At 40.5% G+C, this 27,717-nt stretch overlaps 1 protein-coding gene across 4 annotated transcripts in view; it reads left to right on the top strand.

Annotated features, from left to right (window-relative positions):
- EMP2 (epithelial membrane protein 2) overlaps positions 1 to 27,717 on the top strand; it is a 60,302-nt gene that overhangs the window by 13,491 nt on the left and 19,094 nt on the right. Inside the window, exon 1 of one of the 4 annotated variants that reach the window (XM_001366723.3) lies at positions 12,756 to 12,952. The exons of the other annotated variants lie outside the window; for them this stretch is intronic. The gene's annotated coding sequence lies outside the window, so the exon portion shown is untranslated. Of the gene's footprint in view, positions 1 to 12,755; positions 12,953 to 27,717 lie in introns of those variants that run through there. 4 annotated transcript variants of the gene reach the window in all.

Below are 27,717 nucleotides of genomic sequence, written 5' to 3'. Positions count from 1 at the left end.
AGGGTTCTTTATATTATAGCACTTAGTATCCTTTATACTGTTATAGTGCCAAGAGAATTTTAAAGCTAAATAAGATCAGATGTCTAGAACTCAGAGGGACTTTAGAAAACATCAGGGCTAACCCCCTCACTTTTATATTTCCAGGCCATCAAAGATAAAAAGTTCTCACATGCAACAAAATACTCATAGAAGCACTTCTTGTATTAGCAAAAAACTTCATTGACTCCAGTTGCCTCTAAAATCAAATCAAATCCCTGTCTTGGGCTTTTTAAGTGCTTTTGTATCTGATGCCAGCCTTCCTGCCCAGGCTGATTTCATATGCCTCCCTTTCATATTTTCTAAATTCTGACCAAATTGCTCACATGCTCCCTTGTACTGGACCCTCTTCCTTTTTGGCTCTGCCTTTGCATCACCTGTACGCCATGCCTTCCTCACATCTGTCTTTTAAAACAACACCTAGCTTCCCTTGAAGCTCAGCGTATGTTCCACCTTTTCAATGAGGCCTTTCTAGATTCTTACTAATGGCCTCCCTCCCAATGTTCTTTGAATTTTGTATTTATTTCTCTGGGTATCTGTTCCCATTCCTGACTGGTAGACACTTGACACAAATTCAAGCACTGAGGGTAGGAAGCATTTTTTATTTGTATTTCTAGCACCTAGCACATAGTAGGTGCCTCATAAACATTCCTTAAGTGAATGAATGAGAGCATTACTGTGGCCAATGCTCCCTTCTTTTCGGTGGAGTCCCTGGAGAACAGTTACCAAGTAAATGGAAACAGTGTGTATAAAGGAGAGAGGGCCAGAGGCAGCAGAGAGAAGGGTGGAGACTGAACTGAAAGAGATCAGAGAGTCTTGTGCTGGAGCAGCTGCCACCCATCCCTCAGATAGCTGGCTCTGTTCCAAAAAGAAGTCAAAACTTCAGAAGAATGGCCAGTGTCCCTTTTGCCTGGGGCCTCATTCCTGAAGGGCCAAGAATATTTTCTTCTGGAGCAAGGAGGAGGAATGTGGTATACACTAGGACTTGGACTTGTCCTCAGCCTTAAGTTTCTTGTCAGTGGCAGTATCACATTGTCACTTGGGACACTGGGTAGGAGAGGGGTCTAATGCCTTCCCTTCCCCAATTTTCCTTTAAAGTCAGCAAGAGAGAAGAATGTGATTCTCTTCCAACAGTACCCAGCAGCTTGGCAGAGGCCTATTGGGAGCCAATTTCATATTACTAACAGGGCACAGTTTGACAGCTCCTGGAAGGCATCCCTTCTCCCGAAAACGTTCTCCACACTGGCCTGCCATGACCTGAATTTACTAGCACTGAATTCACTCTTGGGTTAGAGAATGATGGACTAAACGTCAAGGAGCCTGGGTTCTAGCCATACTCTATCATTCCTGAGCTATGTGGCCTTGGACAGTTTCCTCAATTACAAAATAATAAGGTTGGATGAGGTGTCTGGCAGGTAAACATTCTATGGTTCTGCCTAGGGTTGAATTTCTTTTTGCATTTGTTTTCTTACTGGGTCTTCTCACCCACAGTGAAAGTGAGTGACCACTCATGAGCACTTATGAAAGTGGGTCATCACTGTGACCATTCACAAACCAATCCCCAAACTGATCTGCATGGAAGCTTTAACCTGCTCCACATTTCTAACCTGGATTAGTTTATCCCTTCTTAGGCAGCCTAGTGGTCCTCCACTCTTAGAAGCTCACCATATTCATCCTGAACTTAGTACAGTTCATCAACTTCAGCCCTACTGCAGCTAAGAACTCCAACAATCAAGCAATCCACCAGCTTCCGCCTCCCCACAGAAGGGGCTACAGTTGGGGCTTACTGTACATGACTCCAAGGCTGAATTTCAATCATTGATTCAACAAATAGGAAGCTGAGAGGCATTAATGGACTTTCTGAGTTGGACTGGTGTCAGGTATGGTGAAGGGTTACTAGGTGGTGCAGTGGATAAAGGGCCTGGAAGACTTGTCTTCTTAAATTCAAATCTGACTTCAAGACATTTACTAGTTGTATGTACACTAATTGTTTTACCCTGTTTGCCTCAGTTTTCTCATCTGCAAAATGAACTGAGGAAAGACATGAAAAACCACTCTAGTATCTTTGCCAGGGAAAGCCGCAATCAGGGTCATGAAGAGTTGGGCACGACTGAAATGACCAAACAACCACCACCACCACAACATGTATGGTGGAGTGAAATAACCTGGGTTTGAATCATGATTCTGCCCATTAGTGTCCTTTAAGTTTTGGATAAATTGCATAATTTCTTGACCTCTATTTTCTCATCTCTCAAATCAGTGGGTTGGACCAGTTCAGGAATTCTTAACCTGTTTTATTTCATGGACTCTGGCAATCTGGCAACGCCTTTGGACCTTTCCGAGTAATACTTCTAAATAATTGAAGGAAATACTAAATTTCAGTTAGAGGTTAGTGAAAATAAAGATGTCATTTCTTCCTTTCCAAGTTCCATAGACCTCCTGAAATCAACCCATGGTCCAAATTAAGATGTCAGAGATGGTACTTTAGATTAGTGGTGTCAAAATCAAGTAGAAATAAGAGTTACTAATCTTCATATAAGGATCCTTGAGAGTTACATATTGACATAATTTAAAAATGTAATATTATCTCTATTTTATTATACTTTTATTTATTTTAAGTATTTCCCAATTATATTTTAATCTGCTTCAGCTACATTGGAGGGTGTTGGGGCTCATGTGGCCTGAGGGCCACATGTTTGACACTTCTGCTTTAGATAATGATTGAGTTTCCTTCTAGCTCTTATCTTTGATTCTATGATAGTGCTGTTATGTACAACTTGCCTCTGGGCACTTCCTAGTTCTCCAAGGAGTCATTCAGACAGCTTCCTAGTGGGCAGATGTCTTATCTAAGCCTAGATCCCTCAGGCCCACTCCTGCCCCTAATTTAATAGCACCAAATTCACATTTCCTTTAGAGAATGATAAACTATCAGTTAAGGGACCTTATCATTCACATACCATATCATTCACTAGCTATGTGACCTTTGGCATTCCCAATTACATATTGGATTGGGAGATCCCCAAGTGTCTGCCAGGTATAACAGGTGTCACCCTGGGCACCTATCTTCCTACCTACCCAGTTGTTAGATCTCAAGGTTAAGATAGTTGGAGCTACACCGCTTGGGGTCTCTGTTCATCATCACAATACTCAGCATTTGGCTTCATTTTTAGTGGTTTCAAAGATATTTATTAAGTGGCTACTCTGCGAAGGCACTATGCTAGGGTCTGAAGATATAGATAGATACACACATTATTTATAGATATTCTATATACATATATATATATATATATATCTACAATGGTTCTGTTCTTAAAGAGCTAACTGGAGATGGATAATACAAATTAGAGAAAGATCCAACGTATTCTAAGATTTCAGAAGGCAGAAATCAATCAATCAATCAAAGAAAAATCCTCAACATCTGTTATGTGTACCAGTCAAAAAACCTCAAAACTTTCTATTGTGAAAATCATGTTTCCTATGTGTAAACCATATCTCCTCAACTAAATTCCAAGATTGGATATTAAAAACCATCAGACTATGCCAAGCTTTTTCTCATATATTACAATGTTATAGCTAAAGCCTAGGAATTAAGAGATGAAAGGAACTTCAGAGACCCTCTACTGCAACTGCTTATTCTACAGATGAGCAAACTGAGGACCCAGAATTTTGAGCAACTCACCCAGGAAATAAACATTATAGTTGGGATTTGAACCCAGTTCCACTGATTCTGGAGCCGCTGGTCTTTCTAGTGTAGTGTATTCTGCTCTGGCAGGTTTAGAGCAGGGATTCTTAACTTTAGAGTAAAAGGAGTTATGAATTCCTTTGGCAGTCTGATAAAGCCTATAGACCGCTTCTCATAATAATGGTTAAATGCATAAAATAAAATACATAGGATTACTAAGGAAATGAAATCATCCAATCATACCAAAATATGAAAGGAAAAAAGTGAATTCGTATATCCCTACATCTCTAGATTATGTGGCCGCTCCTTGATGAGCCACCAGGATTCTCACTACAATTTTCCAAGCAGATGATATTGACTGTCATCATTATTCAAGCTCTCCAGCTCTTTGTGGACTCTGAAGTACCAGCCCCTCATTGCCTGGAAGCATCTCAGATTCTCAGAATTCTGAATACTCCCAAGAGGGGTGGGAAAAGGATAAAGATGAGAGACGGAGATGAGTGTGTGTGTGTGTGTGTGTGTGTGTGTGTGTGTGTGTGATGGTGAGAGACAGAGAGCAAAAGAGAGAGAGAGAGAGAAGGAGGGAGGGAGGGAGGGAGGGAGAGAGAGAGAGAGAGAGAGAGAGAGAGCTCTTTTTTCTTTCCTGACATATACTTCTATGGGGTTTGCCAAAGATTGGCTGCTCCCCAGGCTGCAGGATTTTCCCAGGCTTCTCACAGCTGCAAATATTCTCCATTGCTCCAGATGCGGCAAGTACAAGGACTTTCTGGTGAGGTTCCAGAGAGGAAATATAATATCTCAGTACTGGAAGTGTCCAGTTCCTGAGAAGTCATCTGGTTCAGCCCCTGGTCTTTAGAACAAAGCAAGAACAACTCAGTCATAAGCTCCTTGAGAGCATGGTCTGCCTTACATCCTGAAGCTAGCCATGGAACTGAGGAGTTGCCTCTCAGCCTCCAGCACTGGCCTCTAAAGGTTAGTGTGAGATGGTTTCTTCCCTTCTTTGTGAGGACTGAAAGGGAATATTAGGTCCTGCCCCAAGAAGTCATTGTATGTTCAGAATGAACATCTCAGTTCCCAAGTTCACTGGGTAGCCCAAGTTTTTAGACACATAAGACCCAAGTCTCTTTGGGCTTCTTCAAGAACAGAGTCCCTGTGTGTCTGTAAGTAGAGAATCAAAGAATGTGAGACATGGTAGGAACCTTAGAGATCATCTGGTTCACATCTCTTATTTGACTGAGGGGGAGAGGGGAAATGAGGTCTAGAGAGAGGAAGCAGTATTATGGCAAAAATGTTGGGCTTGGAACCATAGGGCTTTTTAGCTTTAATTTTTAGACTTTTTAGTTTAAATTTTAGCTCTGCATATTCTTATTCTCTATGTAAGAAATATATCTTTCTCTTTCATACACTTTCTAGCTAAATAGGTCTTCTTGCTGTTCTTTGCCCATAATTCCATCTCTTTTCTCTGTCTTTGAATTCTAGCCATTGTAGCATCTAGCTGCCTCTTGAAATGCCCTCTCTTCCTATTTCCACCTCTTTTGTGAGTCATTTCACTGTTGCCCGATTCATCGTGACCCCATTTTGGGGTTTTCTTGGCATGGTTTGTCATTTCCTTCTCCAGCTCATTTGACAGTTGAAGAACTGAGGCAAACAAGGTTAAGTGACTTACCCAGGGTCACACAGTCAGTAAGTGTCTGAGACCAGATTTGAACTTGGGAAGATGAGTCTTCCCGATTCCAACCTCTATCCATTGCCCCATCTAGCTGCCCTACCTCCACCTCTCAGAAGCCTTCATTTCCTTCACAGATCAGCTCAGACATCACCCCCTCCTTGAGGACTTTGGCCTGATCCCTTCTATCTGGTAGTACCTCCCCTATCATACTTCCAGAGTACATTGTATATATTTTGTATATATCTAGCATATAGTTATGTGTATGTGTTATCCCCTCTGATAGAATATAAGTAAGCCCTTTGAGGACAAGGATTGTTTCATCTTGTATCTCCAACATGTAGCAAGCACAGCTGCTCCCACAGAGTGGATGCCTAATAAATCTTTGTTGATTGGTTGATACACTGAATCCTAGCCTCGGCCTGATAAAACATTTTCTCACTGACTCATTGTTCTTTCCTCCTGCGTGATGATTATATTCCATTCTACCAAAGCTGGTGCTTCCTCACAGTCAGGCTGATGCCAACCTTGCCCCCATGGTCTTCTTAACCAATTTCTATGAGAATTTTGGTCCTTGTTGGCAAGTCACCACCTGCTCCCAAACTTTTCTGGTGCCAGCGACTGTGAAGTAGGGCGAGGAAAGAAGGGAAGGTCTCGTGCTCCTCTGGGAGAAGTCGTGGCTAAATCCATTAGCAGATTTGTTAGGTATTGTGCTATTGTCACTTATAAGGAAAGAGAAACTGTTAACCTGGGTGTGACTAGTGTCTAAGGGATTATTTGGAAGCCGCTAAGTGGTGTTCCCAGCGTGAGAGTTATTCCAAAGTATATGAATGGGAAACACCCCGCATTTGACTCTTGCCTGACCCTTGGCAGGCAGAATCCCTCTAAACTCCTTACCTCTGCCCCTGCCACAGAGGGTGAACTTGGGCACACTACCTGGTTTCTTCTGAGACTCAAGTGATGGGCTGGGCTGTGGCTACATTAGGAAGCTTAATTACTACTGGGAGATCTTCAGATGACAGCTGCTACAACAATGGTAGAGAGTACCCTTAATTACCATGTTCAGTCTTCAAATCAGCTGGCACTCATTAACTGGTCGGCAGTGGCTTCATGGGGCTGCCAGCTGTCTGCCGGAAGGACCAGTCTGACTTTGGAAGTTATCCCTTTGGCAATTTCATTCCTGCCCAGGGGGAAGCTGAGAGGCACAAGGGGAATGGAGATAGTCTTTTTGCCTCAGTGGCTCTAAGCTCCATTTGACTACCTAGAGGCCAACCAACCAAGCCTACTTTCACTGGAGACTTCTACAGAGTAGGGAGAAAGTTCCCAGGGCAGAGAGGGGAACTCTCAAACTGAAGGGGAGAATGGGATCATACTTTTTTCATGACAGAATTTAACCATTTCATTACAGAATTTAGTAGAAGATTGGGAGGTGTAGATGGTGGAATAGCTAGCTTACTGGACCTAGGGTCAGAAGACCTGAGTGTGAATCTGGCCCCAGACACTCACTAGCTGTGTGACTCTGAGAGCTCTGAATTATTCGTTTTTGGTTTCAGTTTCATCATTTGTAAATGGGGTTAATAACCACACCTACTTCCAGAGTTGTGAGGATCAAAGAAAATAATGTACTACAGAAGTATTAGCTATTATTATTTTGTAGATGAGGATCTATTATTATATTCCTTCCAGAGAGGAGAAGTGGTTACATAAGCTGTAAACAGCCAGGCCCCGATTTGAACTTAAGTCTTTTGAGTCTAAGTAATAATAATAATATTCTGTCAGGTATGACTCTTTTCAACTCCCTTGGGAGTTTTCTTGGCAAAGATAGTGTATGGAGGGATTTGTCATTTCCTTCTCTAGTTCATTTTACAGTTGAGGAAATTGAGGCAAAAAGGGTTAAGTGACTTGCCCAGAGTCACAGAGCTAGTAAGTGTCTGAAGCCATATTTGGACTTAGGAAAATGTCTCCTTGACTTCAGGTCCAATAGCACTCCATTAGCTACCCAACTGCTTGATGATAATCATAGTAATCTAATAATTGTTATACATGTTATATTACATATAAAAACAATAGCATGTACTTATATAGTATTTTAACCTTTGTAAAGTGCTTTACAAATATCTTATTTGATTCTTAAAACAACCATGGGAAGTAAGTTCTATTATTATCCTCATTTTACAGATAAAGAAACTGATGCAGACAAAGATTAAGTGACTTATCCAAGGTCACAAAGCTAGTAAGAGTCTAATGGTAGATTTGAACTTAAAGCTGTCCTGACTCCTGCTTTAGCACTCTTACAATAGGCCTGCTCGGGTCTTTTTACCTTTATGAACATAGCTTTCCATTGTCCTACCCCCCTTTCCTATTCTGTAATGAATTTTCCCTTTTCCCTAAGTTTTTGGAATCTCTGGTTTCCTTCAAAACACAGGGAGGGAAGTAAGTTAACTCAGGCACCACCTCCTCTAAGAGGCCTTTCCTGACTCTCTTGTTTATTAATGCTCTCGCCCTTTTTTGATATTACCTTATACTGAGACAGGAGTGGTGAGGAGGAAGGTTCTGACCTGTGATTCCATGGGAAGGGAGCTCTCCAGAAAAGACTTGGGGGTGTCCTGAGGCCATCTCAAACTGGCTAGCCATTATAAATTGGGGTTTGATTTGCTGTTTTGTTGATTATCCAGGCTTTAGAAAGTATTAATAATGTAGTTACAACTTAGAAGATTTCTGAGCATTGGTTATTAAACATTTAACCACACTCCCCTAAAACTCCCCCTACTAATGAAAGTCAGTAACTACTCTGTATCTTTTAGGATTAGATGTGTGCCTTGGGTACTCAGAAATCAAATGACTTGGGGGTAGCTGGGTAGCTCAGTGGATTGAGATCCAGGCCCAGAGATGGGAGGTCCTAGGTTCAAATCTGGCCTCAGATACTTCCCAGCTGTGTGACCCTGGGCAAGTCACTTAATCCCCATTGCCTAGCCCTTATTGCTCTTCTGTCTTGGAACCAATACACAGTATTGATTCCAAGACAGAAGGCAAGGGTTTAAAAAAAAGGAAAAAGAAAAAAAAATCAAATGACTTGCCCAGAGTCATACAGCCAACATGTGTCCAAAGTGGACCTTGAACTCAGATGTTTTTAACTCTAAGACCAACTTTCTATCTATTTTCTACTTCCTCATGCTATCTCTCATTATTTTATTATAGGATATGTCCTTCCTACTTACCCTTTAGCTAAATGTAAGCATCTTAAGGGTAGGATCTCTTTAGCATTCTTGCCTTTGTAACCTTTGTGGCTGGCATATAGTAGGCACTTAGTAAATGTCTGCTTAATTGAATCAATTAGGACATGGAACAAGGCCAGGAACGTTGTGGGTTTGGGGGGGAAGTGATGGGGGTGGTGACCTTCTAGTTCTGACCAAGTCTGGAAACAGATACTACGCAGGCAGCATGTCCAAATTTTAGGGTAAAAGTTGGTGGGTGGTGATTTGGGGAAAATAATGGGTTACAGTTGGGTCTGGAACCTTGCTGAGTACACTTGGGAAAGCTTAGCTCTGTTAATTAAAAGCACAGTGTGAATGAGAGTACAATCATTAATTTAACTCCTGCAGATGCGTTCAGAGAAAGACAAGTTGGCTCAGCAGCCACCAACTGCACCCCTTATTCCACCATTGGTCATAAGGATGGTAGAGTGAGGAAGTGTGGATGCTTAGGTGTGGTCCTCCTCCATTACTGGAAACGACTCAAAGGGCTGTGCATGATCGTTGGCCATTTGCTTCTTAGAATAATAAAGTATAGCACAGGTTCCCTGTAACTGTCTACAAAGTCCTACCTCGAGTTTACCATTGAGGTGTTGGAAATTCATTTTTGGAATTTAATCCACTTGAAAAATGAAATCATATTCAGTGCTTATCCTAGGGGAGAAATCATCCCACCAGCTTTTTTGTTTTTCTCTGTCTTCTCTGTTAGATAAACCGAAATCTTGTGAACATTGCTGGGATGTTGGTTTTGGAGGGTTCTGGGTGGGCCCAGACAGGAGGTAATTAGAAAGTCGAGAGGTTTAGCCAAACATAGGGTTGTTATCCTCTTGTCTGTCCCTGGAGCTGTTGTCTCCTTCCTTTGCTGTGGCTAGGCTGTTGAGAGGCAGCCTGAGCCAGAGCCCCTGCCAGATGTCCTGCCTGCAGCCTTCAGGTTCTAACAAAGCCCTCGTTTGTGTTGTCTGGAGTGGTGAAGGGGAAAGGAGGGAGGCTAGTGCTGGGGAAAACTGTGAAGCTGCTCAGAGGAGCCAGGTCTGAAGGATGGCCAATGATGGCGACTGAGAAGGGAGAAGGCCCTCAAAAGTTTTTGAGCTTATTGGCTTTCAGCTGCAAACCACAAGGCAGGCAGAGGCATATTGGACTCTGAACATGGACCAAGAAAGTCGGCATCTTCTTCCTTTTGCTCTTATTACCTCTTTGTGAGGCAGGAAATAGAAGGAAGGCAGAGAATGGACCCAATAAGGCATATTTCCTTATTGTCTCTTTTCATCAATTTCTCCTGTTCAAGGCTAAGGATGGAATTTCTTACCACATGCCTTATTTGTTCATAAAGGAGCAGCACCCAACTGAGTTACCGGGCCCAAGAGCAACTAGAAATAGGTAGACCCTCCTTCCACAGAATTGTTTGTGCAACTAATAAAAGAAAGAGAGAGAATAGGGTTTGAGTTCATGGAGGGGGCAGGGTAGCGAAGAAGCATTCTATTCCACTTCTGAGATAAAAAATACTCTAGGTTGCCCGGCATAGATTCATGTACTCTCCCTTCCACCTTGCCTTCTGCTTTTTATCTCCTTGCTTTTATATGCTCATCTGGTGTGGATGTAGAAAAGGCACAAATAGGGATTGCCATCTCAAGCCCCATTGGAGGGGGGAGGGGGCAAGCAAGGATGCTACCAATAAAACCTAAGAAAGAGGTTTCATGTGCTCTCTTAAAAAGGAAGCACCAGGAATACTGGAACTGACCATCTTAGAGAATACAGGTCCTTAACCTTGGATCAAGAAATTATTTTTAAAATATTTGATAACTATATTTCAATGTAACTGGTTTCCTTTGAAATCTTATACGTTAGCATTATAATCCTTTCCCTTTGTAATCCTATGCATTAGAGTTGCAAATATTATTCCAAAAAGGGGTACATAGGCTTCACCAGACTGCCAAAGGTATCCATGATACACAGAAAGTTTAAGAATCCTTGCCGTAGAGGGAAGAACAAGGAAGATAGAATTTTAAAGCCCTCAGCACTAAAGAAAATGAGAGAATGCCAGAGATGAATCAAGTGACCATATGATCAACAAATTAGAGGCATACAGTCATCCCTTGTTATATCATGGTTCACTTATCACAGCTTCACTGTATCCCGGGTTTTTTAAATATATTTGTATCTAATTCTGTATAGCTGAGTTTTCACTATATCATGGGACTTTGAGGATGAATACTGTACTATACACAATGGAAATGCAGTACTCCACTATTGCTTATGCAATTTTGCCAACCTGAGTTTGTACACGGCACACTATTGGCTGATGGAATGAAAGGCGACCAGCCACAGCACTGTGTTCTGTATCCTGGACACTATAAGAGTGTGGGGAAAGTAATAAGTGTGGGAAAAGGCTTATAGGAGAGTGGGAAGTGTGTATAAAGCCTTAAAATATATATAAACAATAAAATCACTATAATACCACTACTTTGCAGATTTTTACCTATCACAGGAGTCTCTGGAACGTAACTCCTGAGATAGATGAGGGATTACTGTGTATATATGTATATACACACACAAACATATATATACATATATATGTGGTATGTGTATACCATCTAATTCTGCCCCTTCATTTTACAGGTAAGGAAAGTGAGGTTCAATATGACAGTGACTTGCCAAGAGTCAGAGGCAGAATTTGAACCCAAATCTTCCAGACTCCAGGTCTAGCACTCAATTTACTACACCTCAGGGATAAGCAATGATAAGATCTCTTTTAAATTATAAGCTCCTTGAGGTTAGCTAGCCTGCCTTCAGACACCATCAGGTTTCACAAAGTATATCCAACCATGGGAGTGTAGGTCTATTCGATACAAAGTTGGGAGTTTGTGGGTCTAAATTTGAATCCCAACTCTACCATTGTCTACCCCTTGGACATTGGGCCAGTCATGTTCTCTCCATGACCCTCCCTTTTGTCATCTTTAAAATGAAAAGGTTGGACAAAACAATCTCTAATGTTCCTTCCAGATCAAAATCCTGGGGCAGAACTCTTTGGTGATGGAAATAGTGATGTGGTTAATAGATAAGGAAGGAGATGGCTAGAAAGTAAATGGTTTTAGCATCCAAAGAAAGCCATTTCTATGAAGGTATTCTCCACTCATGGTAGGAACTGTGGGTTCCCTGTTCCTGGAGATGGAAAGAGAAATCTTTTGCCCTCCCTCCTATGTTCTCCTTCTCCTTCCCTTCATTCAGTCTTGGTAAAAGCTCAGCCTAGGAAGCCCTCTTGAGGTGAGGTTGCTTGGTTTATGCATGGCTACAACTAGCAGAAGATGAAGCACAAGGCTCCTAGGAGGTCATAAACAGAATAATAGATGGAAGCTTCTTGAGGTCAGGGGCTATTTTCTCTATTTATCTCTATCTGTTTTTAGGAGTCAGCTAGGTAAATCAATAGATAGAGTGCTGGGCCTGCAATTAGGAAGACCTGAGTTCAAATGTGACCTCAGAACTATGTGATCCTGGGCAAGTCACTTAGCCTTTGTTTGCCTTATTCCACTGGAGAAGGAAATGGCAAATCCCTCCAGTATCTTTGCCAAGGAAATTCCATGGACAGAATCATAAAAAGTCTGACACAACGGAATGACTGAATAACAAAATGTATGTGTTTATTTATTATTGTTTTCTTTGTCATTTGCTTCTTTGTGTCTTCAGCATGTAGCACAGTGCCTGGCACTTACTAGGCAACTGAATCAAATTCAGTAGTCAGAATCACTGCGGGTTTTTTCTGATCCGGGTATTTCCCCACCCTACCTCCCAGTCACAATGTCCTTTTATTGGCTTCAGGTTGGGGGGGGTGACAGAGGAGCAGAAAGAGTTGGCTTTTGTATTTTTGACTTTTAAGGGACCCCATACCCCAATTTGGCAGAAACTAGGGCTTCCTGGAGTAGGGGAGCTTCCCTTCTTCAACAGGAAACTCTGGGGGCACTGCTGACGCCTGGAGATCTGGGCAGAAGTCCAGATTCCAGACCAGGAGGCCCAGCTGACCTTCCCCCTTCCTGAATAAAAATATAGAAGCCACTGTGGGCCTTGGAGTGCTTGAGACTGTGGGAGTGGCCTAGAGCAGGGGTGGTGGGGAGGAGCAGATTCCATGAGACTCCTAGCCTGCACAGAAGTTGAATTTCCAACAGCCAGCCCAAGCTTTGCCATTCCTCTCATCTCCTCCTCTGGATGAATTTCCATTGGCTTGGCCTTCCCCTTGGTTTGGGATCCAGGGCCTTCTCACTTGTTGGTACCAGTCTGGAGCTGTGGACTGACTGTGCCTGGCTTCTAGACAACCAAACATTCAAGGTCTGTATGCAAGGGTTCTGGCTCCATTGTTCTCTGCTGTAATCAGCTCTGTCCCATATTCCCTCTGAGCTTAAATTGTAGGAAGAGCTGCTGAGGGTGGGGATGGAAGTTGGCTGGACAGAATGATCAAACTAACAGCATGTGCTTTTCAGGCGGGGAAGCTGGTGTGGCTTTGGAGTTCACGCTGCAAGCATCATTGGGGGAAGGGGGAGAGCTTAACTGTCCGGCTTCCTTTGGGGAATAGCAGGAGAAATGTGAGAAACCAGAAAGCAGTCATGAAATGGGCAGGAAGGCCAATGGAGGGAGAAGAAGCCAGGTGAAAGGTCTTATTCATTCACAAGGGACCAAGAATAAACCAGAAGTAGGTGGGTCCCCCCCCATAGCTCCCCACCAGTTTCTGAGGGTGGGTCAGTGAGTCAGATCCAGGATTGTTTGTGCATTTCCCCACTCCCACAACCTGGAATGGCTGTCTCCATGTAGAGAGAGATAGAGGATTCGGGAAACCCAAACAAACAAACAAAAGAAGCTGTTCCGAGCATGTCATTAGACCAAGGTCTATCGGGGCGTTTAAGGGAGCATCTGGCCTATATCAGGTCTCCCTGTTGACAGACATTCCCAGAAGACCTGCCTGGCTGGGCTCTTTCAGGCAGGCCATTCCTCTGGCTGGTGAGTTGATGGAGTTCCAAACGTCACTCGACCACAGACATTCCGTAGAGTTCTCAGGCTTTCCACAGGCCTGCCCACACTTCCCAACAACCACTCCCCCCACCCTCAGTCCTCCTTTGTCATTGTCACCTCCTTAGATTCTGATGTGGAGGGAATGCCAGCAACTGCCTGCTGCAAATCCATTCACTTCCTCTCCCTGGCCTCCTCAGCCTCTCTCAGGGGACCTTAGCTTCCTCATCTGTAAAAGGGAATGAGTCCGATTGGATGATTTTGAAGCTCCAATTTTCTGGGGTTTTAGAAATGCTCTATGAAATTTAGGGCTGGAAGCTAGGGCAGTGAGGCTGGAACAGCAATCCAACGCAGCTTTATTCCATTTCTTCTCATCAGAACAAAGCTGAGGATTAGAAGAGCTAGATCTAGTCTTCTCATTTCTGGAGGTCATTTCAAAGGGTTATGAATTAGAAACAATCATTCGTGTTTGTGGTTTACAGAGGCAATGGATGTGTCCTGGTAGATAGAGCCAAGAAGACCTGGGTTCGAGGTCTGCCTCTAACACCAGCTTTCTGTAGGACACTGGACACAACTTCTCGGGCTATAGGCAATTCTCTAAGAGAAGGTCTAAGGTGCCTTGGTTGAAGGAGCTTCCTTTTGGAGGCATTTTCTCTGTCAATGAATTCACAGGTCCAGTTTCTATATCTACATTATACCCAGAAATATATAGTGACAGTGTTATCATTATTTTGTAGATTAAGAAAATAAGATTCCTTCAATGACTCCCCAATTCCCAGAGCAGCAATCTCCAAACTTTTTTAAACCTGTTATCCCCGTCAGCAAAAAATATGTGTGTGTATTCATGCCTTTGTGTAGAGACACACAGATAGTATATATGCAAATATATGTAAGTATACATATGTGTATTGTTAGATTTAAATGAAAAACTCCAGGTTCTTATTTCCATAGAGTTTATTAACAATCGCTTGAAATAGAGAAAGCAGACAGGCATAGATTTAAAGTCTCTTTTCTCTCTAAGTCTGAGCACGTTTAATCATCCCACATAATTCTTCGTCTGTCAGTCTTCCCTGTAGCGTTCAGGGAAGTAGAGCGAGGTCCGGTCACACTAGGTGTGACCCTTTTATTCACGTTCAGAGATGGAGCGCCAGCTCTCAAAATGGATAAACCGAGGCAATCCAGGAGAGGGAGGGATGAAATTCCCTCTACACAGGATATCTATCCATCTATCTATCTATCTATCTATCTATCTATCTATCTATCTATCTATCTATCTATATCTATATCTATATATACATATATATATACATATATGAATTTTTTAAATTATTTGCTTGTTTAATTATTTATTTATATTCCATTACATGGTGGCACAGTGGAGTCTGGAGTCAGGAAGACTCATCTTCTTCAGTTCAAATACATCCTCAGACACTTACTAGCTATGTGACCCTGGGCAAGTTATTTAACCCTGTTTGCCTCAATTACTCACCTGTAAAATGGACTGGAGAAGGAAATGACAAAACCATTCCAGTATCTTTACCAAGGAACCCCAAATGGGCACATGAAGAGTCTGGCATGACTGAGATAATTAAATAACAAACTCTATATCTATATATTTCTGTATGCCCAATAGGAACATGATATGTAACATTATATCATGTTCCTGTTCAGCATTCTGGAATAGAAGGGGTGGGAGAAGCTTCTTAATGATAATAATGGTCTAGTATTTATATAGAACCTACTACATGCCAGGCACTGTGCTAAGTGCTTTACAAATATTTACAAATATTTGATCATCACAACAACCCTAGAAGTTAGGTGCTATTATTATCCCCATTTTGTAATTGAGGAAATTGAGGCAAATAGAGGTTAAATGATTTGCCAAGGGCTAGTAATGTCTGAGATAAGATTTGAACTCAGATCTTCTTGATTCTAGACCTAGCACTGTATCCACTGTGCCAACCAACTGCCAGTGCTACTTTAGTAGCCACTACAGTGAATGACAAGGTCAAGATTAAATTATAACTGCCCTAAGAAATCAAAGCCCATCTTAGAAAGAGCTTGGAGATGGAGTATATTGGGTGAAATGTAATTATAATTGTATTGGAGACAAGGAACATGATTGACTATCATAGAGGAGGGTGAGATGCTATCCATCTTCCCATCCTCTAATTAGCTGATCAAAAACTCTTGGGAATGAAATCACAGATCCCTTCCAGAGGGTCTCAGCCCTTACTTTGGAGATCAATGACCTGTAGGATAAAATATAAGCTTCTTAAGCAGGTATTTAATGCCCTCCACAATCTGGCACTGATCTATTTTAGCTTTACTGAAAAATTATTACTATTACTATGATCTAGCCAGATTGAAGGATTATCTGGTTTCTATGACACTCCATTTTCCACCTCTGTGGAATGGCTTTAAAGCCTTCCCTTCTCATTTCCACTCTTTTTCCAAGGCTCAGTTCAGGTACTGCCTCCTTCATAAAACCTTGCCTGATCCCTTCCTCACTTTCCCCACATTTGTCCCTCTATTCCTCTACATTTTTCTCTGTACTGTATTTGAGTGCTCATTGTAAATGCTCAGTAAAATATAAGCTCCCTGTGGGCAGACAGTGCTCCAGTTTGGGCCACATCTCAGCCCCTTGGCACACCTAGCACAGTGCTTTGTCAATAGTGTAGTATGTGCTTATGAGACATCTCTCGTTCTAAAGCAACTTGTCCCAGGTCCCACAACTAATAAATAAGTGTTGGTGCTGGGATTTGAATCTAAGTGCCTTGGATTGTCTGCTCTTGGCAGACCTTCATCTCTCCTCAGTGCCGAAGAATACTGTTTCCAAAATCAAAACCACTTTCAAAAGTTGGCCAATAAAGAAAGAACATTAGAACTTCAACAACAGATAAACTGGATTTGAAACTATATCGAACATTTTATAACACTTTACAGCTTATCTAGTACACAATATCTCACTGGATTCTTACAAAATCCCCTTTTTGTGAGGTGAAGGAAAAGATATTATACCCATTCAACACATAAGGACCATTTCCAAAAGGCAATAAGTGGTGGGATCAGGACTAATTGGAACCCAGATTTTCTGACTCCTAATTCGTTATTCCATATGGCCTTGCAGTATGAACAAGAAAATTTAGATCTTCATCAGATTCTATTTTAATCAAGTCATACCCCAGCTACATCACTATGGTGACTGATGTCTGTGAGCCAGCATGGGTTCATCATGAAGAAATCAAGCCAGCTTCATTTCTTAAATAGACCAAAAGGTCAGCAGCATGCTTTAGACACACTTCATGTGGGTTTCAGCAGAGTATTTGAGCAATGGAGGGACATGAGCATAAAGTGGTTTATGAATGAGAGTGGAAGAAAAACTGGATGAGAAGTGGAAGAAGGATTGTCTTTGTCGATTTTGCCTCACTGTCATCCCTTTTCTGTCCCTTCTTCTCTATTGCTGCTGACCCTTTCAGCTCTAATTTTACGATTCTATGATCCACAGTTCTATAAATGGTTTGCATGCTGAATTTATAGATGGCATGAAACCGGGAGGAAGAGCTAACACATTAGATGACAGAATTTTAAGGTCTTTATTTATAAGTCCCTGGACTATAAGTAGCCTCTCTAACATGTTTTGTCACTTCTGTGCTTTCTTTCATTCTGAATGATAAGCTATTTTATGCTTATATTCTTCTTTTGCTTAAAAATCTTGTTGCCTCCTAAGCAAAATTCTGATGCCATTGTCCCTTCAGCCTTTTCTTTTTTCATATTACTATCATCCATGCATTCTATCCTCTAACTGTTCCTACTGTGCTGTTGATCACACTGTCCCCTGGGTTTTCATGCCCTATGTCTCTCTCTATAGACTGCAGTCCTGTGACACCAGTCTCCTTGCTGTCTCTCCCACAAAACACTCCATCCCTTGACTCTTGAGTATTGTTGTTGATTATCCCCAAACCTAGAAGTCTCTTCTCTGCCTCCTGGCTTCTCTGGCTTCCTTCATGTCTCAGCTTCCACCACTCCCACCCACCTCCCCACCCCCCGCCCAAGTTTCACCATTGTTTTTTTCAGTAAAATATGCTCATCAGCAATAACATTTAGTTAAACACTTTTTTTGGATTTCCTTTATAGATATGTTAACAATTAATTTAAAAACTTCTGCCAGTATGCTTTGAACAGAGGCAAGGTTCAGGACCCCCAGAGGAATATTCTCATACTGAGTGTTCTGGTCAGTTTAGCTATCTAGTCCTTGCTAAATGCCTACCTACAGGGGCAGCTAGTTGTATAGTGGATAGAGCCCCAGGCCTGGGGTTGGGAGGACCTGGGTTCAAATTTGGCCTTAGATACGTTCTAGTTGTATGGCCCTGGGAAAGTCACTTAACTCCAAATACATAGCCGTTGCCACTCTTCCATCTTAGAACTGATCCTAAAACAGAAGGCAAAAAGTTAAAGCAAATCAAGTTCCACTTTCTACAAGAAGCCTTTTCTAATCCTCTTTAATCTTAGTGCCTTCCCTCTGAGATAATCTCCAATTTATCCTATATGCATCTTATTTCTAATATAATTGTTTGCTTCTTGTTTTTACCTTCACCCTCCACACTAGACTGAGCTATCTGAGGGCACGCACTATTCTTTGCCTCTCTTTGTATCTCCAGCAGTTAGTACAGTGCCTGACACTGTGGGCACTCTCTCTAAGTCTGTTGACTTCATAACCATATATGAAAGCTAACTCAAATGTTACCTTCTTCTTGATGCCATACTTGATTCTCCATTCCAAATGATTATGTTCCTTAGATCTCACATAGCATTTTGTCTCACATGTCTCTGATTCTCTCACTGTGTAATAGTCAATTGTTAGAACTCTGTTACTTACAAAACTATAAGCTCCCTGAGGGCAGGAACTTGAATTTAATTTTTGTATTTTCTTCAGCTCATAACACAGGGCTCCCTCCATAGTAGGCACTTAAATGTTTCTTCAGTGAATGAATTAAGATTAGATGATAATAGAATTAGGTGGATTCAGAATTGGTTGAAAACTTCAACCCAAAGATGAATGATTAATGGATTGTTGTCAAGGTGGAAGAAAGTCTCTGTAGAGTGCCATAGGGTATACCATGGGTGGCCTTCTGTTCCACATTTTTTTCATTGACTTGGATGAGCACATATGGGAAGCAACATGGTGCAGTGGGTTGAGAGTTGGATTTTTAGTCAGGAACACTGAGGTTTGAATCCCTCCTCAGACATTTGTGAGCTATGTGGCTCTAGGAAAGTCACTCAGTCTCTCTGAGTCTAGATAAGGAAGTTGGACTTCATGACCTCTAAGGACCCTTTAAGGTCTAATTTTATGATTCTATGATCCATGGTTCTATAAATGACTTACATGCTGAATTTGTAGATGGCATGAAACTGGGAGGAAGAGCTAGATGACAGAATCAGTATTCATAATGACCTTAAGAGGCTACAAGGATGGACTGAATTTAATGAGATGAAATTTAATAGGGATATATGTAAAGGCCTAAACTTAGGTTAAAAAAAAATAAACTTCCCAAGAATAGAATCGAAGAGGTGTGGTTGGACAACACATCATATGAAGAAAAAACAACAACTTGAATGTTATTGGTGGACTGCAGACTCATGATGAGTCACCAGAATGACATGGAAGCCAAAAAAAGTCATTAGCATCTTAGACTGTATTGACAGAAATACATTGTTGAGTAGGAGAAAGTCAAAATCTTCCTGTACTGTCTTAATATTGTCTTCAGATTAGGCTGATACATTAGCAAGAATGCAGCCAATCAGAAGAAGGCATCTAGGACTGGGAAAGTGACAGAGCATGAAACCAGGGAATACAAGGATTGATTGAAGGAACTGAAGATGTTTAGCTAGAAGATGAAAAAAACTTTGGGGGATATATAGTAATTGTCTAGTAGTAGTGATGTCAACTCAAATAGAATCAGATCATGCAGGCAGCATATTGACTTTAAAAGCTACATATTAACATTATCTATGCTGTATTGTATTTTTATTTTGTTAAATATTTCCCAATTATTTTAATTAGGTTCCTTCTCTGCATCACTTTCAAATGTAACTATCTTCACTTAAAGAGTCCTCCCTCATAACAAGAACTTGTTGGTCAATACCATCCAATTCTTTATGGTCCTTTTTAAGGTTTTCTTGTCAAAGATACTGGCGTTATTTGCCATTTCCTCCCCTAGCTTGTTTTACAAATGAGGAAACTGAAGCTAATAGAATTAAGTGATTTGCCAGGTTAGTAAGTGTTCGAGGCAAGATTTGAACTCAGGAAGATGAGTCTTCTTGACTCCAGATCTAACACCCTATACACTGTGCTACCTAGCTGCCTTATCAAAGAAGTATAACTAAGCAAAACAGTTCAACATATTGGCCATGTCTAATAATGTATTCCATACCTATAAGCTACTGCCTCTTTTATTTCTTTCTTCCTTCCTGTTTCTTTCTTCTTTACCTTCTGTCCTAGAACCGATACTAGGTATTGATTCCAAAGCAGAAAAGCAGTAAAGGCTAGAAAATTGCTGGCCCAGGGTCATACAACTAGGAAGTGTCTGAGGTCAGATTTGAACCTAGGACCTCCCATCTCCAAGCCTGCTGTTCTATCTACTGAGCCACCTATCTGTCTGCCCCATCCCATTAACTGATTCAGATCAGGAGTCCTTAACCTGGAGCCACAGATTCCCAAAAAATATATGGATAGATTTGTGAAAGCAGGGGAACCCTGTGAACTTAGATGAGGAAAAGATGACATCTTTATTTTATATAACTAGTTTCCTTTGTAATCCTATGTATTTTATTTTACTCATTTAAAAACATTCTGAAAAGGGCACCAAACTCCCACAAGGCTCTATGTCATAAAAATTAACAAGAACCCCTGTTTTCAATCTAGGAGTTTTAGGATATATACAACTTGAGTCTTCCCTTAAGCAGACAAAGGAGTATACGTTGGTCCAGTGAAATATCTAAATCGTCTACAAACAAGGATAAATTATTTCATTGATTTAGGAAAGTCTTGGGACATTTCCTATTCCATTACAATTACACCTTCTCTATAACTTATGGTTTGGAGCTTTTTCTAGAACACTAAAAAAATAAGTGACTTTCCCAGGGTCACACAGCCAGTGTGTATGTGAGAAGTAAAACTTGAAATCTTGGTCTTCCTGACTCCCAAGTCAGGTCTGTATACTTTTACCTATGACAAAAATGAGACAATATATGTAAAGTAGTTTCACAAGCTTTAGAGCAGTACATAGATTCTTCTTCTGCTGCTGATCCTTCTCCTCCTTTTCCTCCTCCTCCTTCTTCTTCTTTTCTTCTTCTTCTTCTTCTTCTTCCTCCTCCTCCTCCTCCTCATTAGGCCTCAGTTTACTTACTGATCATAAAGTGGGACTAGGTCAGGGTTCCCAACTACATGTTGGGTAAATTTGTATTGATCTGAATTTTTTTTACTACAAATGTTTTTTCCTTCTTAAAGTCTGTGCTTAGAAGTTATTCTTTCTTAAATCTTTTAACCCCACTGCATCCTGCTTTCCCCAATCCTATGTCTATCTTCTTAGCTTTAGAATCTTCCTCTGTTCTGATACTGAGTCTGTGGAATAATGATAATGACAGTTTCAAATTCTTTTATCATCCTGGTTTCCTGCCTTTGTCAGGATCAGTCTTAAAACCTGGCACCTGGCATTTGACACAATGCCTCAGATTTGGCCAGATAAGCAGTCTGGGTTCTAAACTTCCAATTAAGTAGCCCAAGATTGTGTTGATATTTAGGGAGCGGGGTAGAGAATAACCCCAATACACTTGTTTTTGAGGTCCAGACAATATCATAAATTTAGAATGGACAGGACTTCTGAAGACAATTCTAATGGTTTTCTTTATCATACACATTGCAATCCTGAAGTTCATAAGATTTAAAACTGAACAAAATCTAAGAAAGCATCTAGTCTGATCTCTTCTTTTTCCATATGAGGAAACAGAGATGAACTGATTCACTCCATGTCATATATTTAGTAAGAAAAATCAGAATTCAAACTCAGATCTTCTAATCCCAAATTATATATTCTTTGTTTATTTTATTTTTACTAAATCCCCAAGGACAATTTCAAATGAAATTCTACCTACCCCCAAAAAGAAGGGTCCAAATACATCACAATCTTTATAGCAGCTCTTTTCCTGGCAGCAAAAAAAAAAAAAAACCCTGAAAATAAGGTAGATGCACATCGATGGATGAATTTGGTACGTTATGGTGTTATAACCATCAGCCCCTGGGATCTCTGGACCTCTCACCTTCTCTGACCAACAGTTTCTAACTGCCTCCAAGAAGACCCTCACATACCCCATCAGTTTCTAACTACCTCTGCTCCTGGGAAGAGAGAGTTCCTAGGGCATTTCTTCAACCCGATTCTGGTAATCCCTCAGTACCTTTAATGCTCCCTCTCTACAGTTTATCTACTCTATGTATTCTGACTATACACTATCTGCCAGTTTCCCATGACTATAAATTCATCCTGTCAGAATCCCTTTTCTACCCTTCCCTCCCCAAGCATCCCTGACTGAATAACACAAGCATATTGTACCTCCACTGTAAATAAATGTCTCACTTTGCTTACTGATCACCTAGGCGGTCTGAGTTTTTCCAGGTTGATGTGAGACATGATGAATTCAAGAAAGCTGAGGAAGATGTATATGAACTGATACAATCAATCAGTCAGTCAATAAGCACCTACTATTGCCAGGCACCATGCTCTTGAGGAGCTTATATTATAAGATAATATAAGAAATAAGAGATAATATGAGGAGATAATTGGAGCATAAATCAATGAATATAAGATAAATATAGAATAGATGAAAGGTAGTCTAATAGGAGAAAATACTAGCAGCAAAGGCCTTCTGTAGAAGAAAGTGTTTGAACTATCTTAAAGGAAGCTGGGACGGGCAGCTAAGGTGACATAGTTGATACAGAGCCAGGCCTGGAGTTGGGAGGATGTAGGCTTAAATCTGGCCTCAGACGTTTCCTAACTGTGTGACCCTGGGCAAGTTACTTAACCCTGTTTACCTAGCCCTTGCCCTTCTGCCTTAAAGGGCCATTACGAAGACAAAAAGTAAGGGCTTAAAAAAGAAGAAGCCATGAATTCTTAGAGGCGTATGGAGAGAGAGAGAGAGGGAGGGAGGGAGAGAGAGAGAGAGAGAGAGAGAGAGAGAGAGAGAGAGAGAGAGAGAGAGAGAGAGAGAGAGAGAGAGAGAGAGAGAGAGAGAGAGAGAGAGAGAGAGAGAGCATTTCAGATATAGGAGAGAGCTAGTGCCAAGGGTATGGAGAGGAGAGGTGAACATTAGGCATAAGGAAGAACAAGTAGGAAAAGAGAAGGAGCATTTACATAGAGCCTCTTTACCCAACCTACTGTGTGTCAGACATTGTACTAAGTGCTTTGATAATGATCTCATTTGATCCTCACAAGTCCTGGTAGTCAGATAGCCTTAAATGTTAGGGTAGAGACTTTTAAAATATTTTAAAGTTCCTTAAACCTGAGGCTAAAATATTGAATTCTTTAATATTCCTCATAACAATCCTGCGAGGTAGTTGCTATTATCTCTACATTACAGTGGGGGAAACTACAGCTGAGAGAGATTAAATTGCCCAGGGACTCACAGCTGGTAAGTATCTTAAGCTGGATTTGAACTCAAGTCTTCCTGGCTATAGGCATACTACTCTATCCACTGGGCCAGGAGCTACATCAATATGGTCAGTATGGCTGGACTGTATGAATGTGTATAAGGCATAAGAAGCCTGGAAGGATGCAAAATGATGTGAACAGAACCAGGAAAAAGTAGACAAATGACTACTACATTGTCAGCAGAAAGACAACAATCAAAAGATGAAACTAAATGCATTTTAATGAAAATGACCAAGTCTGGTCCTGGAGAAAGGTTGAGTAAATGCACTCACTATTGCAAAGATGGAGAGCTAAGTGTAGAGAACATTTGTGCTGTCAGCTATAGTTGATTAGTTTGTTGTCATTGTTGTTCAGTCATTTCAGACACTTCATGACCTTATTTGGGGTTTTCTTGGCAAAGATCCTGGAGTGGTTTGTTATTTCCTTCTCTAGCTCATTTGACATATGAGGAAACTGAGGCAAGCAAGGTTAAGTAATATGCCCAGGGTCAGATAGCCTGAGGCTAGATCTGAACTCAGATCTTCCTGATTATAGGCCCATTGAGCTACCCACTTCATCACCTGGACTGCCTGTGAACTCAGAGAAACTGAGTTCACATCCTATCATAGATGCTTATTACAATTATAGCCTTGGACAAATTACCTAACCTCCATGGTTTCTATTTCTTTATCAACAAAATGAGAGTAAGATATGGACTGGATTATATCTGAGATTCTTTCCAGCTAGGTCTAAGGTCTTATGATCCTATGGTCTTTGGAAAGGCTGTGTGGTATGGTAGATAGAGTATTGGCAGGACAACTATGTAACGTGGTGGATAGAATGCCAAGCTTGAAGTGAGAAGGACCTGGGTTCAAATCTGACCTCAAATACTTCCTAGATTTTTTACCTTGGACAAGTCACTTAACCTCACCTGGTCCTTACCTCTCTTCTGTCTTAGATTCTGTCTTAGTATTGATATTGACAGAAAATAAGGGTTTTAAGAAATGAAAGAAAGAGGGAAAGGAACGAATGAAGAGGAAGGAAGGAAGGAAGGAAGGAAGGAAGGAAGGAAGGAAGGAAGGAAGGAAGGAAGGAAGGAAGGAAGGAAGGAAGGAAGGAAGGAAGGAAGGAAGGAAGGAAGGAAGGAAGAGAAAAAGAAAGAAATAGGGAAAGGAAAATGGGAAGAAAGAAAGAAAGAAAGAAAGAAAGAAAGAAAGAAAGAAAGAAGAAAGAAAGAAAGAAAGAAAGAAAGAAAGAAAGAAAGAAAGAAAGAAAGAAAGAAAGAGAGAAAGAGAGAAAGAAAGAAAGAAAGAGAGAAAGAGAGAAAGAAAGAAAGAAAGAAAGAGAGAAAGAGAGAAAGAGAGAAGAGAGAAGAAAGAAAGAAAGAGAGAAAGAGAGAAAGAAAGAAAGAAAGAAAGAAAGAGAGAAAGAGAGAAAGAAAGAAAGAAAGAAGAAAGAAAGAGAGAAAGAAAGAAAGAAAGAGAGAGAAAGAAAGAAAGAAGGAAAGAAGGAAGAGAAAGAAAGAAAGAAAGAAAGAAGGAAAGAAGGAAGAGAAAGAAAGAAAGAAAGAAGGAAAGAAGGAAGAGAAAGAAAGAAAGAAAGAAGGAAAGAAGAAGAGAAAGAAAGAAAGAAAGAAGGAAGAGAAAGAAAGAAAGAAGGAAAGAAGGAAAGAAGGAAGAGAAAGAAAGAAAGAAGGAAGAGAAAGAAAGAAAGAAGGAAAGAAGGAAGAGAAAGAAAGAAAGAAGGAAAGAAGGAAGAGAAAGAAAGCAAGAAAGAAAGAAAGAAGGAAAGAAGGAAAGAAGGAAGAGAAAGAAGGAAAGAAGGAAAGAAGGAAGAGAAAGAAGGAAAGAAGGAAAGAAGGAAGAGAAAGAAAGAAAGAAGGAAAGAAGGAAGAGAAAGAAAGAAAGAAGGAAAGAAGGAAGAGAAAGAAAGAAAGAAGGAAAGAAAGAAAGAAAGAAAGAAAGAAAGAAAGAAGAAAGAAAGAAAGAAAGAAAGAAAGAAAGAAAGAAAGAAAGAAAGAAAGAAAGAAAGAAAGAAAGAAAGAAAGAAAGAAAGAAAGAAAGAAAGAGAGAAAGAGACGAGAGAAAGAAAGAAAGAAAGAGAGAAAGAGAGAGAGAAAGAGAGAAAGAAAGAAAGAAAGAAGGAAAGAAAGAAAGAAAGAAAGAAAGAAAGAAAGAAAGAAAGAAAGAAAGAAAGAAAGAAAGAAAGAAAGAAAGAAGGAAAGAAGAAGGAGAAAAAGAAGAGGGAAAGGAAAAGAAGGAAGGAAAAGAAGGAAAAATGGGAAAGTCGGAGGAAAGGGAGGGAGGAAGGAAAGAAAGAATATTGAGCTTTCTATTAACTAGCCTTGTGAACTTGGGCAAAAACTTTTCCCTTCTCTGTAAAATGACGAGGTTGGAGTAGCTGATCTCCAAAATCTCTTCAGATCCAATGTTCCACAAAAGGCTTGAATTTATATTTCAGTCTAGAAATACACCCAAGTGGTCTAGCCAACCAACTCCCTTTCAATCCTGACATGTCCTATGTTCATTCTTTCAGGAGCTGGTTTCTATCATGGCTACCTGAGAAATTCAATTTTTTTCTTTAAGTTTTGATATTGTTTCTTTTTGTATCACTGTTCATTTCTGAATGTATTCTTTTCTCTTTATGTTAAATTTAAGTGGTGGGTTGAACTCTGAATATTTATATAGGTGGTTGCCAGGGATTTAATTTCTAAATCCCAAAATGAATTACTAAAATAAATGTAATTTATGGTAGTTTATTTACAATAGAGGGAAGACATTAAAGAATGAGAGAGATAGAGGGAGCTCCGGCTTCCTCTGAGCCAGGTAGAAATAAAATACTAAGGCCCTACTCAGGGGAAAACAGTCTCAAGACAGTGGGCCTTTCTCGGGTCTGGTGACTGTCTAAAATGGAAAGAAGTCTGGGTGTCTGTCTTCTGGTTGCTCCTCAAGTGTCTGTCTTTCAGTCTCTCCTCTGAGTCATAGTGTTCTTCAATCTCCTTGAATTGAATATCGAATCAAAATCTCTTCTTCTGGCCCCTTTTTCAAGATCTTTTTCTCTTGTGTCACCTCCCCTAAATTTCATGTCTACCAATCACAGCAGACGCTTTTCTCCAGAACTTCCCACTCTTTAGTTCACACCTTCTTTTGTTAGATTATATCTTTTGGGTTACTTAACACCTTTTTGGTTACTTCATCTTTTGTAGTTAATTAATATTTTGTAGTCAAAATGGGTAGATCTACTTAAAATACTGAGTTATCACCTTTTGGGGAATTAAAATCTAAAAATAGATTGTGGATTACAATTAAATCTTCCCAATAAAGGAAGGGCTAAGTATCTTCATTGTTACAATCAGGAGATAGCTAAATCCAATCTTCCCATCTACCATTGGCATTTGTTAGGAGGGGAAAAGACAGTTGAACAAAACCAGAACATCATCGAAGGGAATTCTCCTTCTCCTGATTCTTTTCTGCTTTCCAAGTTCTCCTCTCTTGATATCGTGTTGTATCTGAGGAGGGCTTTTGCATTAAACTTTTCATTGCCATACCACCAGCAATAGACATTTACTAAATGTCTTTTGTGCAAAGCATTGTGGGACAGTAAAGTATAACCAAGTCCACTAGGCTTCTGCAGTTTATTTGGCAAACCAAACAATGCTTTAAATATTTCAAGACTTGATCAATGACACATGTAAAACCTAGTGGAATTGCACATTGGCTACGGGAGGGGGCTGGGAGAAGGGGGTGGAGGGGAGAACATGAATCTTGTAACCATGGAAAAATATTCTAAATTAACTAACTAAATAAAGTTTTCCAAAATTTTGGGGGGAAATACAATAAATAAATAAATTTTTCAAGACTTACAATTTCCTTTGTTTAAAAAGTCCCTTTACCAGTTAAGTAATATATCAACAAACATTTATTAGGCACCTAAGATCTGCTAGGCACTCTGCCAGGTCTGGGGATATAAAACACAGAAATAAACACAAAAGCTTAGACTTTGGGACTTGTTATGACATATGATATGATATGATATATCATATCACATGACAGCATATATAGATATATCATCCTATCAGCTAGGTGGCACAGTGATAGAGTGCCAGGCTTGCATCTTCCAAAGTTCAAATCCAGCTTCAACACTTAGTAGCTTGGGTGATCCTGGGAAAGCCAATTAATCCTGTTTGTCTGAGTTTCTTCATCTGTAAAGTGAGGCGGAAAAGGAAACGTCAAACCACTCCAGTATCTTTGCCAGAGAAACCCAAATGGGGTCAGAACGAGTCAGATATAATTTAAACAAGTGAAGAGCAAAAGTATAGTATACTGTACATGGCGAAAACAACACATATACAAGTAAGTAGATACAAAAGAAATATATACAAAATGTATCAGCAGCAGCTGGGGGCGG

This window comes from Monodelphis domestica, chromosome 7 (genome assembly GCF_027887165.1).
Source record: "Monodelphis domestica isolate mMonDom1 chromosome 7, mMonDom1.pri, whole genome shotgun sequence".
NCBI classification, from domain to species: Eukaryota; Metazoa; Chordata; class Mammalia; order Didelphimorphia; family Didelphidae; genus Monodelphis; species Monodelphis domestica.
The sequence above is the reverse complement of the archived record's forward strand: the minus strand, read 5'-3'. Positions and strand labels throughout refer to the sequence as shown.